Here is a 1,266-nt window from a genome sequence, read left to right as displayed (position 1 = left end):
CAGCAGAACCCAGAGTTTGTGGAGCAGATCCGTAGCCAGGTGGTGCGCAGCCGGACACCCAGTGCCAGCCACGAGGAGCAGCAAGAGTGACGAAGGTGAGGCCCCCCATGGCTGTCCTGGCCTTGCCTGTCGGGACCTATAAGAATGCTTCCTGTCTAACATGGCAGGGCATTTTCTGTCCAGAATGGCATGGTGGCCCCACCTTTACCATTTTGTCATTTAGAAAATATCTTCATTTATTTATTTATTTTATGTGTATGAGTACACTTTAGACACACCCATTACAGATGGTTGTGAGCTACCATGTGGTTTCTGGGAATTGAACTCAGGACCTCTGGAAGAACTGCGGAGCCATCTCTCCAGCCCTATTTTGTCATTTTTTAATCTCAGTAGTGCAGGTGAACCTCAGCTTTGTATGTGTAGGCTCTCCTCCCTGACCTCAGTCCCAGTCCCTTGGGGTTGGGTTGGGGTGGGGGCTATCTAGGTGACGGTTCCACCCCTGAACCTTATTGGGGGAATCTGCAGGACTTGACCTTTGAACACACTCCTAGCCTTTTTCTAGGGGAGTTCTGTGTTGGGGCTGGACCCCTGATCATGCCCCGGCTCTGTTTTTATTCTTATATTCATGTGCTTGTGTGCGTGGACATGTACAATCATGACCGGCCTCAGGTGTTGGTCCTCAGCCCACCTTAGGGAACTGTCTCTAGCCTGGAGCTTTGTTACGTTATCCAAGCCGCTTGCATGGCTGGCGGTTTCCAGGGATGCCCTGTCTGTAGTCCCTGCCTCCCTTCACTGGATTTACTAGCTCATTCCGATACTTGACTATTTAATGGTTCCTGGAGACTGAACGCACTTCAGGAAGTGAGCACTTCATCAGTTGAGCCATCCCAGTTCTGATGTTCAGTTTCCTATTGTTTCGGGTTTGGTCTCAAGTTGCCAAAACTGTTCCTAAATTCCTGATGCTCCTGCCTCCTCCTCTAGAGTGCTGGATGACAGGTGTGCACTACCACATTTGGATATCAAAAGTTTTACTGAAGCCATGCGCCCCAGGTACCCCTCGTTGGCTCCTCATCTGGCTGTAGCTCTCACTGCCCGTCTTCTGTCTGCAGCTGACCCGAGGGTCCCTTTGCTCCGCGGCCTCCTGGTGTTAGCATTTTCTCCGTCGGGCAGTTCGAGAGAGAAACTGGACCTGCATGTTAAGACGGACTCATCCCCGCCTTGTGTTTTCCTTCATCCCTCCCCCTCGGTTTTGTACTCTTAATGGCC

The sequence above is a fragment of the Mus caroli genome, chromosome 10 (assembly GCF_900094665.2).
Source record: "Mus caroli chromosome 10, CAROLI_EIJ_v1.1, whole genome shotgun sequence".
NCBI lineage: Eukaryota > Metazoa > Chordata > Mammalia > Rodentia > Muridae > Mus > Mus caroli.
Note: the sequence above shows the minus strand (reverse complement) of the source record.